The 15313-nt window shown below is 45.2% G+C and overlaps 1 protein-coding gene across 13 annotated transcripts in view; it reads right to left on the bottom strand.

The window, feature by feature from the left end:
- Positions 1 to 15313, bottom strand: part of SGMS1 (sphingomyelin synthase 1) — a 330390-nt gene that overhangs the window by 312396 nt on the left and 2681 nt on the right. The window contains exon 1 of one of the 13 annotated variants that reach the window (XM_010832197.1): positions 15127 to 15275. The exons of the other annotated variants lie outside the window; for them this stretch is intronic. The gene's annotated coding sequence lies outside the window, so the exon portion shown is untranslated. Of the gene's footprint in view, positions 1 to 15126; positions 15276 to 15313 lie in introns of those variants that run through there. 13 annotated transcript variants of the gene reach the window in all.

Genomic DNA, 15313 nt, shown 5'->3' with positions numbered 1-15313 from the left:
TACCCCTCTGCCACCACCTCCGTCACCTCACAGCCAGGAAGCAGCCCCCCACAGCCTCCTGCGTGCCCCAAGGGCCTCAGGTGACAACACTGTGACGCACTGCTTATTGCTGCCATTTCCCACAGGAGAAGGTCCATGCCTCAAAAGGACAGCACCTGTCCCCTCTTGCCCTCTCTTGGTCTCAGGTGACCGCAGCAGCCTGTCTCAGGCTAGAGGCCACGGATTTTCTCTCAGGACAAAATGTTTCTCTCAGGATACTGAGCAGGCCGGCCGGAGGCTCTCCTCTCCTCTTCCACTCACCCAGCCTGCCCATCCCTCCTGGTTTCCCTCAGAGCAATAGACTCTGCCCTTCTGGCCTCAAGCCCCCTTTTCAGACTAAGTCGCTTCAGTCGTGTCCGACTCTGTGCGACCCCACAGACGGCTTTTCAGACTGGCCTCAGGCAAACCCTCAGCCTGTGTTTGCCGGGAGGGTAAAAGCACCTCTCCCCTCCAGCTGCTTTTTCTCTCCTCTTTTTGATCCTCTGGCCTCTGCTACTGTCCCCCGCAGCTGGAAGGGGGAGCCCTTCGGCCAACCCTCCCCTCCTCCTCAGGGGACAGTCTTTGTGACTCTCTCTCCACCTCTCAGCTCCTGGGACTTTTTCCTTCCACCCCCAAACGTCACTTGACCTGTGACCCTTGGAAGTTCCATTCCTAACCTGAGTATCATCCAACCAGCCCCGCCCGCCCCACCCCCACCAGCTTAGCTGAAGAGCACCCCCCACCCTCACCCCATAACCTGAGATTAATGGTAACATCCCATAGGCTTTGTCCTCAGGTAACATTTGTTATAACATCCTTTGCGGATTCACACAGCGGGCCCGTGAATCAAGCACTGAACACTGCACATTTTGCACCTTTAGCTCAGACAGCCTGCCAGAAGGGACATGGATCACAAGCTGTAAAACACAATAGTGGAGAATCAACCGCTTACTGCTGTTTCTATAAAGTGGTTTGGATACACAACTAACAGGATCCGGGAAGGCCGTTCTGAAATAACTTTTTTTTATTAAAAGAATAATAAACGGCTGATGAGAGGGACTTCGCCAGTCACTCTTTCAGGTGTCCCCCAGTGACAGGACTCACGGATGTGGGGACCAGGCGACTAGGAGTCAGCTAATCCAAGCTCTCCACTTACAGATAAGGAAGCTGAGGCCCAAGTTCACCAAGGTCATAGGCCGGCTGGCAGGGTATTTGTAAAGGCATTAAGGAGAGGAGGAGGAGGGAGAAGGGAGGACAAGGAAAGTGAGAAGTGCAAACCACCGAAAACAGAACTGAAACTGGAATTCAGCACTTTGCCAGAAATTAAGGGCAAACAGAACCTTGCTTTTAATAAAGAATCTTCCTTTTAAAAGCTGATATACCTTAAAGATAGAAAGCCATTCATCTTCTGCAGGTTTTATGTTCCTAGAAAATAGCTAAAAATTAGCCACAGTTGTCAGTCAACTGGCACACACCCCCTGACCTCCTGAGTGGCTCAGAAGGGCACTCCCAGCTCCGGATTCTTACAGCGTCTGTGGGCCCTCTGCAGTCAAAATCCCCTCGCTTAAAATGGAAACCACAAAAACAAAAGGAAACAAAACCAAAATATGCCAGATCTAGTTCCATCTGTGCTACCCTATGGTATCAGCGTCTCACGTGCTCTGGCACGTGGGGAACCAGGAGTGGGCCACCTCCCTGTCCAGCTCCCCTGGCCCACCCCAGGGGGCTTGGTGTGCAGCTGCCATCCTGTGCCCACCACTTGGTGGTGGCTTTACCTGCAGATGTGCCTGCCTCCCCCACGAGCCCCTTGGGAACCCAGACCCCATCTCACGCATTTCTGCATCTCAAGGCCCCACAGGGGTCTGGCCCATAGCTGACCCCCAGCACACGTTCACCCTCCACTGCTGTAAAGCCCAGGTTGAGAACACCTGGCCTGTCTGGCCGCCCCAGTCTCCCTTGGCCCTCTCCCATCCTCTCTGCCCTGCCACATCACCTCACCAAGCAAACCAGCTAATCCCAGCTGCTGGGGCCACAGGAGAGCCCCGACAACGAGCACAGGGAAAACTCTGGAACGTTTCCTCCCAGTTTACCTGCACGATCTTCTCTGAGGTGATCCTAAGTCACCATCTCCTAAAAAACCTTTCAATCTGAAAATGTTCTGATTCCTCAGTTTCACGTGTAACACTGCTGACATGAGGGAAATGCCCTCTTTTTTAATCGCAAAACAGAAAACTTCACCTGGAGTAACAGTGGATCATGCATTTGGTGAGGGCTTTCCACGTGCGAGCTAAATGTGGACACAATGTGGCTATTTTACCTCACAACTGGAGACAGGCGCAGCCCTTCTCTTTAAGTGCTTTCCTACAAACAGGTAATTTTCTACTACAATTAGTCCCGTCAAATAAGACAATCTTCTGTCTCTCTACTATCAGGCTACGCATCGTCATACATTTTTAATTTCTCCACGTGTAAAGTTTCCCAAACGGGTAAAACGATGGACACCAAGCCTTTTTGTGCCTATGGAAGGGAGAGGGGAGGGTGGAAAATAACAAAATAAAAACAAATCAGGTATCTTCCTAGGATGAAATGCACCAGATGGCACTTCATGCTTCTAATATTAAGCCTTAACTTGCATTTCCAAATTTTCTCTCCACCCTGGGTCCTCATCCATCTAACCCATATCAGAAAACACTGGCAAGGACAGAAAGCATTTTCTCCACTGCCCTGGCCTGGCTCAGACATCCCTCTGCTGGCCTAGATAAACTGGACCACGTGAGTTCAGTTTTTATTTCATGAGGTGGACAGTATTTAAAATTTCTGAATCGGCAATCGTCTCACCTGACTGTAAGTAGAAGTAAGAGCAGCTGACTTCACTTACGTGAGTATTGATTATGGAAGTGGTTCTCAGAGTGGTCCCAGGCCAGTAGCACCAGCATGATCCGGGAACATGTTAGACATGTAAACCATCAGGTCCCAGCCCAAGCTATCGACACTTGCCTCCAAAACTCTGGTGGAAGTGGACCCAGCACAAGCGCTTTAACAAGCCTCCAGGTAATTCTAATATGTGCTGAAATCTGAGAACCATCAATGTAGGCTGATAAACCTCCAAGGTCACGGGATTGCCCTGCTAGGCTAACGTGTGTTTCCCAATTCTATGTAATTATAATGGCGCCATACCAACAGCACTTACCCTGGTAAGTGCTGCCAACTGGCAAAGGCCTCAAACACTAAACTTCCTCAGGGCCCTCCTACTTAGTTGGGCAAATTACTTGTACTCCACACTCATGTCTAAAAGGGGATAATAATAACAGCCATCTTACAGGACGGTCACAAGAGTCCAGGGCTTACATAGGGTCTGGCACACAGTTAATCTTCAACAAGTATGAACCCCTGTAATTACTACACCTTTGCTAAAAGGTTTAATCAAAATAGGAATACAGCAAAATAAAACCTGCTTCCAGCATGCTAATGTGAAACAGGAAAAGATGAACATCGCATCTCCTTATAGGACATCAACTACACCCCAGCGACTCAGTGAGTGAGAGACTCACATCACCCTGAACTCTCACCTTTTTCCAATGGACTTTCCTTCAAAACTACCCTTCTAACTTCCTCCTTTTTTCTCTATAAAATAGCATTCCTCTCCTTTACCTGTTGGACTTGCCTATGATTTTTGCCATGGCTTGCTTGTCCTGAACTGCAAGTCTCTGCTCTTCCCAAGGGACTTCCCTGGTGGCTCAGACGGTATAGAATCTATCTGCCTGCAATGCAGGAGGCCCAGGTTCAATCACCTGCCTGAGGACATTCAGGACCAAGAGACAGCACCTGAGAGACAGTGCCTGGCTTCACAGTCTATCATGCATTTACTTGCTCAGCCTACAATGTAAGTTCCCACTATATGCCCGGCAATCTGCAGGGGGGAAAAAAAAAATTCTCTCTACAGGACTGTGCCTCCAGCAGTCTTTCTGGACATCCAACAACTCTGGAGCATAAGGCCTCACACACCTCAAGGGAGACACGAGAGGAAGACAATGAATATTAGCAACAGTAGTCATAAAAACAGCATTTATACTGTGATGACCTTCTGCCAGGGACTAAGCACCTGACAAAGGTTTACTTACGGTCCTCAACCTCTGAGGTACCTGCTGTTATGAGACCCACCAGTGAGGGTTAGGGAAACTGAGGCATGGAAGGCCTGCATAGCTTGCCTAAAGTTCCACAGCTCCTAGATAGTAAGGCCAAGACTTAAGCCCAGGAACAGTGCTCTTAACCTCTATATTAAATGACAGAGAGCTATTAGTTACCTAGGCAATACTAGTCACTTATCACTGATTCCAAAGCAATGACTTTTAAGTCAAAATTCAGGCACAAAATCTACTGTCATATCGTTCAATACCAGGCTCCCGAAATCTTGGACAGAAATGCTAATTACACTTTGTTTCTCAGGCCCCTTCACTATCCTGTAATCTAATTCTACTCAAGTCAAGTCAAAACTCTTCCAGACTGGACAGCTACATGCAAAAGAATGAAATTAGAACATACACTAAAGTTATATACAAAAGTAACCTCAAAATGAACTTAAGACCTAAATGTAAATAAAACTCCTAGAGGGGAACATAGACAGAACACTCTTTCACATAAATCACAGCAATATCCATTTTTGGATCTGTCTCCTAGAATAACAGAAATAAAAACAAAAATAAACAACTGGAATTTAATTAAATTTATAAGCTTTTGCACAGCAAAGGAAACCATAAACAAAATGAAAAGACAACATACAGGTTGCTGCTGCTGTTGCTAAGTCGCTTCAGTCGTGTCCGACTCTGTGCGACCCCATAGACGGCAGCCCACCAAGCTCCCCCGTCCCTGGGATTCTCTAGGCAAGAACACTGGAGTGGGTTGCCATTTCCTTCCCCAATGCATGAAAGTGAAAAAATAAAGTGAAGTCGCTCAGTTGTGTCCGACTCCTAGCGACCCCATGGACTGTAGCCCACCAGGCTCCTCCGTCCATGGGATTTTCCAGGCAAGAGTACTGGAGTGGGTTGCCATTGCCTTCTCTGAACCTACAAGCTAGGAGAAAAATATTTGCAAACAATGTTACCGACAAGGGCTTAATTTCCAAAATATACAAACAGCTCATACAGCTTAATAGCAAAAAAAAAAAAAAAAAAAAAACTCCCTATCAAAACAGGCAGAAGACCTAAATAAACATTTCTCCAAAGAAGAGATATAGATGGCCAACAGGCATGTGAAAAGATGCTCAACATTGCTAACTATTAAAGCAATGAAAATCAAAACTACAATAAGGTATCACCTCACACCAATCATTAAAAAGTCTACAGGTAACAGATGCTGGAGAGGGTGCAGAAAAAAGGAATCCTCCTACACTGCTGGTGGGAATGTAAATTGATACAGCGACTATGGACTACAGTATGGAGATTCCTTAAGAAAGTAAAAACAGAGTTATTATATGATCCTGAGATCCTAATCCTGAGCAAATATCTGGCATATCCTGGACATACATATATATCATACATATCTAATTTGAAAAGATATATGCACTCCAATGTTCATCATAGCGCTATTTACAACAGCCAAGATATGGGAGCAAGCTAAATGTTCACTGAGAGGTAAGTGGATAAAGAAGATGTGGTGTGTACATATATACACCATATATATATACATACATACATATATATAAAGTCAGCCGTAAAAAAGAATGAAATAATGCCATTTGCAGCAACATGGAGGACATAGGGACTTCCCCAGTGGCTCAGCAGTAAAGAATCCACCTGCAATGCAGGAGACCCGGGTTTGATCCCTGGGTCAGGAAGGTCCCCAGAAGGAGGGCATGGCAACCCATTCCGGTACTCGTGCTTAGAGAATCCCATGGACAGAGGAGCCTGCCAGGCTATAATCCATGGAGTCGCAAAGAGTCGGGCATGATGAAGCAACTGAGCACACACACACACACACAGATGGACCTAGACATGTTGTGAGCTAAGTCAGATATTTGTCTTATGTGAGGTAAGACAAATATCATGTAACATCAATTACATGTGGAATCTGAAAAAATGACACAAAAGAACTTACTTACAAAACAGAAATAGACTCACAGATATAGATACAAACGCATGGTTACCAGAGGGGGTAGCAGGAGGGGGACGGGTGGGGAGGTGGGTGACAAATTAGGAGTTTGGGATTAACATACACACATTACTATATATAAAGTAGGTAAACAAAGATGTTCTGTTTAGCACAGAAAGCTATATATAGTATAACAACATATAATGGAAAAGAATCTGAAAAAGAATACATGTATGTGTATGTGTAAAATTTAATCTCTTTGCTGTACACTTGAAACTAACACAACATTGTAAATTAACTATACTTAAATTTAAAACACTCTTGCACTTTGGAAGAAAAGTTATGACCAACCTGCTGCTGCTGCTAAGTCGCTTCAGTCGTGTTCGACTCTGTGCAACCCCACAGACGGCAGCCCAGCAGGCTCCTCTGTCCCTGGGATTCTCCAAGCAAGAATACTGGAGTGGGTTGCCATTTCCTTCTCCAATGCATGAAAGTGAAAATGAAAGTGAAGTCGCTCAGTCGTGCCTGACTCTTAGCGACCCCATGGACTGCAGCCTACCAGGCTGCTCCATCCATGGGATTTTCCAGGCCAACCTAGACAGCATATTAAAAAGCAGAGACATTACTTTGCCAACAAAGGTCCATCTAGTCAAGGCTATGGTTTTTCCAGTAGTCATGTATGGATGTGAGAGTTGGACTATAAAGAAAGCTGAGCACAAAACAATTGATGCTTTTGAGCTGTGGTGTTGGAGAAGACTCTTGAGAGTCCTTTGGACTGCAAGGAGATCCAACCAGTCCAACCTAAAGGAGATCAGTCCTGGGTGTTCACTGAAGGGACTGATGTTGAAGCTGAACTCCAATACTTTGGCCACCTGATGCGAAGAGCTGATTCATTTGAAAAGACCCTGATGCTGGGAAAGATTGAGGGCAGGAGGAGAAGGGGACGACAGAGGATGAGATGGTTGGATGGCATCACCAACTCAATGGACATGGGTTTGGGTGGACTCTAGGAGTTGGTGATGGACAGGGAGGCCTTGCATGCTGTGGTTCATGGGGTTGCAAAGAGTCGGACACAACTGAGCAACTAAACTGAACTGAACTGAAATTTTAAAAATTAATAAAAAACCACTCCTCACCGAGCAGCATTTCTCCCTACTCCTTAGTCCCCTGGCACCACACCACTTAACCTTGATCATAAGCCGTCTGCCACACAGAGTTCCTCAATTGTTTCTTTTTTTTTTTTAAGATTTGTGATATGGACCATTTGTAAAATCTTTATTGAATTTGTTACAACATTGCTTCTGTTTTATGTTTTGGTTTTTTAGCCACAAGGCATGTAAGATCTTGGCTCCCAGACCACGGATCAAATCGCCATCTCTGTGCAGGAAGGCAAAGCCCCACTGGACCAACAGGGAAGTCCCTTACTGTGTCTTATATATTGGTCTTTCTTCCCCAGTCACAACGAGGTAGAAGCATGGACTTACATGAGTAGACTTGGGGAGCATTACACAGTTAATCAGTAGACTTGTTCACTTTGCTTTTCTGACACTTCTTTATTATCAGTCCCTAAGAAGTAGAAGTATGAAGTCTGTTCTATTTAAAGTCAGCACTAGGGGAGGTACTGGGCTTCCCTGGTGGCTCAGCTGGTAAAGAATCCGCCAGCAATGCGGGAGACCTGGGTTCGGTCCCTGGGTTGGGAAGATCCCCTGGAGAAGGAAAAGGCTACCCACTCTAGTATTCTGGCCTGGAGAATTCCATGGGCTGTAAGTATAGTCTATGGGGTCACAAAGAGTCAGACACGACTGAGCGACTTTCACTCACAGGAGATATATGACACCTACATTCACTAACCAGCAAATGTTTCAAAGTTGTACTCCCTGCCTCTCCTACATTATCTCATTTAAAGCCCTCAGCAGCTCAGCAGCCTTGGGGAGGAGGCTGCAGGCATCCAGCCTGAGGAAGGAGAAACCTGGGGCCACCAAAGGAGAGAACTTGCCCAGTGTCACTTAAGGCAAGTGAATGGAGAATGGAGATTGAAACAAGATCTGTCTCCCAAGCCCATACACTCTGTCTTCCTCTAAAGTTCAGACTAAGTCCAGGTTCAAATTCTCCTCAAAACAATACATTACTTTTGTTTTAAAACAAAATCTTACGATAGAGAAAATTTAAGCTCAATTGAATGTCATTAGAAAAAGATGGGACCACTATGTTCATGGACAGCATTACAACTAGGGAGGAAGAGGTGTCGATTCTCCCCCATGTTAGACTATACATTCAATGCAATGCCACTGCATTTCTAAGACGTTGTTAAGAATTTGATAAGCATTCCAAAATGTATATGAAAGAGGAAAGGTCCACAAATAAATAAGCTCTGAAATGCAAGACACTGCAGAGCTATAATAATAAAAATAATCTGGCACAGAAATAGACAGATGACTGGGACAGAATAGAGAACTTAAACCCTGTGAAGAATCTCAAAATCTGAAAATGCAAACGAACCTGTTTGTGGCAGAAAGCAAACCAGTGGTGGCCTCCTGAGTCTGGAGACAAAAGTGAGAGGAAAGGCAAATGAGAAGTTTTAGTGTGAGGGCAATGGTCTGGATCTTGATTGTGGTGGTTTCAGAGGTACACATCCTGTCAAAATTCATCAAACTGGGGGCTTCCCTAGAGCCTCAGATGGTAAAGAATCTGCCTGCAGTGCAGGAGACCCTGGTTCGATCCCTGGGTCAGGAAGATCCCCTAGAGAACGGAATGGCTACCCTCTCCAGTATTCTTGCCTGGAGAATTCCATGGACAGAGTAGCATGGGGGATTACAGTCCACCAGGTCACAAAGAGTTGGACACCTCTGAGCAACTAACACTTTCACTTTCTGGTGGTCCAGTGGTTAAGACTCCATGCTTCTACTGCAGAGGGTGCAGGTTCAACCCCTTGTTGAGGAAGTTCCACGTAGCATGAGATGTGGCCAAGGCCAAAAAAAAAAAAAAAAACCATTAGATTGTACACTTTAAATATACAAGTGAAGTTTACCAATCATAGATTATAAATCAATAAAGTAGAAGAAAATAAACATAAGGGAATCTGATGAATGATAGAGGCAGTTCCACATTTATCCCTAAAATACTAGGGATATAGTTTAATGATTTGGGGGAAACTGGCTCACAAAATGGAGAAGGCGACGGCACCCCACTCCAGTACTCTTGCCTGGAAAATTCCATGGACGGAGCAGCCTGGTGGACTGCAGTCCATGGGGTAGGGAAGAGTCGGACATGACTGAGCAACTTCACTTTCACTTTTCACTTTCATGCATTGGAGAAGGAAATGGCAACCCACTCCAGTTTTTCTTGCCTGGAGAATCCCACGGACGGGGGAGCCTGGTGGGCTGCCATCTATGGGGTCACACAGAGTCGGACACGACTGAAGTGACTTAGCAGTAGCAGGCTCACAAAATGGAAAGGAAAAAAATAACACCGAATTCCTTACTTATACCATGTATTAAGACAAACCTCAAACAGATCACAGCCGTCATTGTGAAGGTAAAAGTAGGCAGTTGATAAAAGAAACTACAGAATATATTTGTAACTTGGAGTAAGGAAGAACATCTTAAGATTCTTACTGTGAAAAAGGCAAAAAGTAATGGCATTGGGCTGTATCAAAATTTTAAATTTCTGAAATTACCACTGAAATTGTCAAGAAGCAACAGCTAGAACTAGACATGGAACAACAGACTGGTTCCAAATCGGGAAAGGAGTACGTCAAGGCTGTATGTTGTCACCCTCCTTATTTAACTTCTATGTGGAGCGCATCATGCAAAATGCCGACTGGATGAAGCACAAGCTGGGATCAAGATTGCAGGGAGAAATATCAATAACATCAGATATGCAGATGACACAACCCTTATAGCAGAAAGCAAAGAGGAACTAAAGAGCCTCTTGATGAAAGTGAAAAAGGAGAGTGAAAAAGCTGGCTTAAAACTCAACATTCAAAAAACTAAGATCGTGGCATTCAATCCCATCAATTCATGGCAAATAGATGGGGAAACAATGGAAACAGTGACAGACTTTATTTTCTTGGGCTCCAAATCACTGCAAATGGTGACTGCAGCCATAAGATCAAAAGACGCTTGCACCTTGGAAGAAAAGCTATGACAAACCTAAACAGTGTATTAAAAAGCAGAGACATTTCTGACAAATTCTGTCTAGTCAAAGATATGGTTTTTCCAGTAGTCATGTATGGATGTGAGAGCTGGACTATAAAGAAAGCTGAGTGCTGAATAATTTATGCTTTTGAACCATGGTATTGGAGAAGATTCTTGAGAGTCCCTTGGACTAAAAGGAGATCAAACCAGTCAATCCTAAAGGAAATCAGTCCTGAATATTCATGGGAAAAACTGATGCCAAAGCTGAAACTCCAATACTTTGGCCACCTGATGTGAAGAACTGACTCATTGGAAAAGACCCTGGTACTGGGAAAGATTGAAGGCAAGAGGAGAAGGGGACAACAGAGGATGAGATGGTTGGATGGTATCACCGACTCGATAGACATGAGTTTGAGCAAGCTCTGAGAGTTGCTGATAGACAGGGAAGCCTGGCGTGCTGCAGTCCATGGGGTGGCAAAGGGTCGGACACAACTGAGCAAGTGAACTGAACAGAACCATTGACAATCTCATTCTGCCTTTAGATGACAGAAGGAAATTTATATCCAAAATATGTAAGACATCTGCAAATCAACACATTAGAAAAACAGACTAAAGTCAAAGAAATTGTAAAAACTAACAAATACATTAAAAGGTGCTTAAATTCATTAAGAAAGTACCTAAATTCACATTACAACAATAAGGAGCCACTTTATAGCCATCAAGTACTGAAAAAATTAGAAAGATGGTTAATACCAACCACTAGAGAGGATGTGGTGAATCAGGAATCCGTCATGCACTGCGGTGAGAGTGTCAGCCAATCCAGCCACACTGGAGACTAACTTGGCAGTATTTAGTAAAAATCGGGGTTTGTTCTCTTTAACCCAGCCTTCCCACTCCTGGGTACATACACTTAGAGCAGTGGTCTTCAAACTTTCCTAGGCAACAGTCTCCAAGCTTGTTTGTTGTTCAGCCACTAAGTCGAGCCTGACTCTCTGAGATCCCATGGACTGCAGCACACCCAAGACTTGCCCTAAAACACAAACTGATGGTCTCTGTCCCCAGGGTTTCTGATTCAAGAGGTCTAGGTTAGATCCTGATTGTATCTTCCCAGGTGAGGCTGATGCTGCTGAGTGTGGACCACTGTAAGAACCACTGCCCTAGAGATAGTCTCACAGGTATCATTAAGAGATGCTCCAGGATATTCCTTCATCACAGCTTTGCTCATGGTAGCAGGAATGGAGGTGAACTAAGTGTACATAATTAGAAAAATGGTGAGATTAGTGGGTATATAGCAGGCCAGCCATACCATACTGGATAAACCTATGCCAACCACAGGTAGCAAATACATTGCTGAATGAAATTCTTCCAACTTTTATGAATGTCTGAAAATTTCCATAATAAAAGTTTTAATATTGAATGGAAAAGCAACTGAATGAAACTATAGCAGCACAGCACTATTTACCTACACTAAAAACATGCACACAACACCTTTGACAAGGATACAGACATACCCCAGAACACCCAACGCGAGAGGAAGTTCCTCTGACAAAGAGGGAATGAGACTGGGAAAGAAGGAAAAATACAAAACAAGAAAGGGGCTTTGTACAGGGAGATCTGGTGCCCCAAATTGAGGAACGTTAACTCAACCCCAGCACCAGAAAGTCTAAAAGGTGAAAACCACTTCAGTTACATCTACATTTAACGTTTGCTTCAGTGAACGCCCCCAGCAGCTTTGCGGGTTAAGCGGGACAGATCAGCTTGCTGTGGAAAGAGAGAAGGGGAATCTTTCTCAAATACATGATTAGGGTGATTTCAGATCCCCCAAATTCAACCTGCTACTGAGCCCTGTGTGACATATTGGTTTTAAAAACAAGTTGGGATGCTTAGCTTTTGGCAAAAGATACATGTGTCTACATCTGTGTCTGTGTCTCTTGTCACTATGTGTGTGCATGTGTGGGTCTGTGAATTTGTCTGAGGCCATGTGTGTGTGGTGTGTTTACTGGCGGAGGGAAGAATACTAGAGAGGGCAGCAGAGCACTCCAGCACAGACTGAGCCACACACACTGATAAGATACTTGATTCTGCTTTACTGAAACCAGAAGTCATAGTTACAAAACCAAGCCATCTCCCTGACCCCACTCACTGTTCTCTTCCCCTTTCTTCATCCGCACCTCCCCCACATCCAGTGCTGCTTCCCAACTCCCCTGTCTAAATGGGCTGATACGAAATATGGTCCTCTGGCAATTGGGTAGCTTATTAAAGTGGCATATTTTACAGTCAAAATTCGTGGGATGTGGTTCAGTTCAGTTGCTCAGTCGTGTCTGACTCTTTGCAACCCCATGGACTGCAGCCAGACTTCCCTGTCCATCACCAACTCCTGGGATGGGATGTGGTAAGAGAGGATAAGTGACCATTGATATTCCCTACCAAGAGCCTTAACAGAAAGTCCAAAATCTTTAAGACTGGGCATATTTTAACAGTCCTTCCAGAAGAGATTGCTATGGCTACAGAGACCATCCAAAAAAGGCAAAGAAAGAGCCAACTATAATCTGTCACATCCCCTTCCCCAGCATCCCCCACCAACTCCACCATTCCCCATTTTTCCAAGGACCATCGAACAATTATCATATGAAGTGGTGGGAAAGTGTATGGGACAATTAAAAAATAAAGGCCATTGTTAATAGAATTTATGTGAGAAAATGCAGCAGCTTTAAGTCAGCAAGTCCATGCCAGGAAAGTATGTCTTTAGATGAAGAAGAAACAGCTTAACAACTGGAGGAAGGAACAGAATAGCAAAGGCAAAACACAGAAAGAACTGGACAAACACTCCAGCCGCCCTCAAAGACAGGGCCAATGATCCCCCGTGCAAATAAGCGAGAATTTTTATTTTCCAAACACTGTTTTGTCTTTTCTATGGCAGCACTTTTCATTGATAATGTGATAATAAATGCTTAGGAACTCTACAGTTGTCCTGAAACGTTTTGTACAAAATGAAGTTTTGTAAATAAAGCATTTTGATATGCAATTAGACCACTTTCTAGGTTTAAAAAAAAAAAAAATATATATATATATATATATAACGGTTATATGCGGGAGTCTTCAAGATTTTCATGAGATAAGTTAGCAAAACACGCCTGCCTGTTTTTTCAGCTGACCTGAAGGATGTGTCACAATTTGAAAATTAAGGGGCCTCACCTGGAAAAAGTAAAAGGGTTGAGGCTTCAAGCTAAAATTGAATGTCTAAGGTCAACATAAGCAATTCTGACATTTGAAAACATACAAAGTTCTTTAGGTGTCAAAACTTACCAACAAGCTTTTATTATGAAAAATTCTTTAAATTTCAGTCGAATAAACATTTATTGAGTTAGGCACTGTGCAAAATGCTAGAGATCCTCCAATGATTAAGACACTTTTAATAATTGTGTCCTTTTAATGTCAATTTATCTATTCCTTTAATTAATTTTTTCATGCTTTCTGCTATTTGAAATAGCTCACTACCAGCAATGAAGAGTTGCAGGAATAGACCCTACTATTTAACTAAAAATGTAAATTTCTAATCTATGAAGCAGAAACAGAAGGAACAGACTATTTCTCTGCTTTACATATTGCTTTTTCTGCACATTAACTAATAAACTGTGAGTGGTGGCAGCTGCCACTTCCTGCTATTCAGAGGGTAACAGAACTGGAGAGGTTCAAAAACATGCTACACATTTTAAGAGAGGCGGGGAAGGAACCCAAAAGACCAGGGCCTCCTGTCATACACAAAAAACAAGATAAGGAAAGTCATTTGCTACAGGCAGAAGTCTCCTGGAGATTCCCCAGAAGCTGGCGCTTCTGACAGCAGGCACAAGCAGCTGCCGCTGGCTTGCTTGGCCAAGGTATGGCTTCAGGGCTGGAAAGTTGCCACCTGCTGAATCACTAAACATCCCTGGGCTTCCCTTGGAGCACTGACCAGACAGGGACCCATCCCCCGCCCGGCTTCTCCCGTCAACACCTTACTCCCCGAACCAATGAAACGCCCAGCCCTCTCCCCTTCCGCACCAGCCAAAAAAGCCAACCAACCTCGCTCCGTCTGGGCAGCCCTAGGCAACTCCCACCGCTGCTACGTCACTAGTCCCACTCCTCTCTTTCTGCCCGCTGGGTCCCCAGCTCCCTGAATGTTCAACCCCCGGTGCCTGGAAGCGTGGGGAGTTCACAGCACACCATGACAGGCACCTGCCACTTCCACACCCAGGGAGCCAACCCCAAAACACCCCCAAGTCTGCACGGAAAATAACCTGCAAGCAAAATAACCTGTCCAAACAGCTCTGAAGGCCCGGGAAGGTAAATGTCAACGGAGCTAGAATAGTAAGCAGGCCCCATAACACAGAAAATAAACTTCCTTTTCAGAAAAGCAGCCTTCACTCTTCGTGTCGTAAGAGTGTACCGCTGAAGTCGCTACTGTCTGAAGGTGAAATGAAACATCTGAGAAGCTCCTGCAAGGATTCTCTTCACTCCCTCCACCCCTGGCAAGCCTCATCCCGAATTTTACTCGAAGCTCCGGAGACGGAAACAAGCTTTAACAAGAAGCCTCCAGTGTGTATCCGTTAGTGGACCAGGACACCGTACCAGACCCACCAGAGGAAGCAGAAAACCCGAGCCTGGGCTAAGAAGGTGGGAGAAACAGCCCTGCTGTCGCTGCTCTGCCCTTGACAAGTCGCCTCGGAATCGCGGAGACCCCTCATTCACGGGAAAAGCCGCGTCCTGGAAAGAATGTCCAGCTCCAGGCTGGCTGATGGCTCCTCCAAGGCCTTACCCCTAAGCACCCTCAAGCGTGGGGGGCAGCCCCGCCGGGTGTCAGAGCCGCCCCCAAACCTGGAGGCTGGCTCAGCGAAAGGGGTCCCACCTGTTATGTTGTCCACCGACATCGAGCGGGGGAGGGGGGCGGGGAGGTACCCCGAAACTCAGAGTGCCTGGCCGGCTGCGATCGGACCCAGAGGTACCAACTGTCACGCCGCCACCAGGTGGGGGTAGGGCCGTGATTTGGGGTCGGATCTGCGGGTCAGGCACTCTGAGTTTCGGGGTACCTCCCC

Source organism: Bison bison, unplaced genomic scaffold (genome assembly GCF_000754665.1).
Source record: "Bison bison bison isolate TAMUID 2011002044 unplaced genomic scaffold, Bison_UMD1.0 scf7180017860456, whole genome shotgun sequence".
NCBI lineage: Eukaryota > Metazoa > Chordata > Mammalia > Artiodactyla > Bovidae > Bison > Bison bison.
The sequence above is the reverse complement of the archived record's forward strand: the minus strand, read 5'-3'. Positions and strand labels throughout refer to the sequence as shown.